The sequence below is a fragment of the Brassica oleracea genome, unplaced genomic scaffold (assembly GCF_000695525.1).
Source record: "Brassica oleracea var. oleracea cultivar TO1000 unplaced genomic scaffold, BOL UnpScaffold04173, whole genome shotgun sequence".
NCBI classification, from domain to species: Eukaryota; Viridiplantae; Streptophyta; class Magnoliopsida; order Brassicales; family Brassicaceae; genus Brassica; species Brassica oleracea.
The window spans coordinates 1-1,020 of record NW_013620697.1 but is presented as its reverse complement, the minus strand read 5'-3'; the positions used below and the strand labels follow the sequence as shown (position 1 = coordinate 1,020).

Genomic DNA, 1,020 nt, shown 5'->3' with positions numbered 1-1,020 from the left:
TTAACATTTACATAATATAAAGAATAGGTATAAACAAGGGTTAAATTGGAGTGGTAGTTTATTTCTTAGCAACAAAATAACTTAAAACATTAATAATTTAGAAATATGTTATTTTGATAGTACTTAGTTTAAATAATAAGTATATTTGTTTCTCTAAATTTTCTAAATTTGTTAGAGAAAACTCTTATTAATAATCACATTTTATTTAACGTTAGACTGCATTAATTAATATGTTATGTTCACTTGAAAATACGTTTAGTTTGTGTTTGAGTGTTTATTCTCTTATAAATATGAGACAAAATTTCATTCTAAGATACATTTTAATATATTATATTAATAACATTTGCCACTTATTTTGAAAGCATTGGCAAAATGGCTCACACTTCCTCCCGAACTACTATCGTATTCATTGTTGTTGCTTTGGTTTGTGCATTCGTTCATGCATTCTCTGTTGAAGAAGCTGAAGCAAAATAACTATGGGATACATGTCTTCTTAAAATCAGTCCAAAATGTGCGTTGGATATAATTGGTGTTGTCTTTGAAAATTTAACCATCACTGATGCATGCTGTCATGATCTTGTTCAAGAAGGAAAAATGTGTCACGATACTCTTATCAAATATATTGCTGAGAAACCACACTTAGTTGCCCACGAAACAGAGTATTTGACAAAAAGTGATGCTTTGTGGACTCATTGTGTCTCAATATCGCAAACTGCTTAATAATATATTATGCGTGTATTGTTCTGATTAACAAAAATTGTATTCAACTATCCTTAAATTTTCTTTGATCAAAAATCGTGAATCAAACAACATGCAATATAAAACAAACATCAAGTGAATCTCATTCAAAATGAATCAATACAAATATTAACTCAGCTGAAAAACAATGCGCTATCTATACAAGATTGTTAAACTAATAACAAAACATATATGAATAATTTCAAAAAACATTGCTTAATTAGTTTGATTTTATGTATCTTTAATTTTAAAATTTAATTTTCATCTAAGATGTCAATCATT

At 27.0% G+C, this 1,020-nt stretch overlaps 1 pseudogene; it reads left to right on the top strand.

The window, feature by feature from the left end:
• The first annotated feature begins 322 nt into the window (after positions 1–322).
• Positions 323–720, top strand: LOC106321954 (annotated as a pseudogene).
• Positions 721–1,020: the final 300 nt, after the last annotated feature.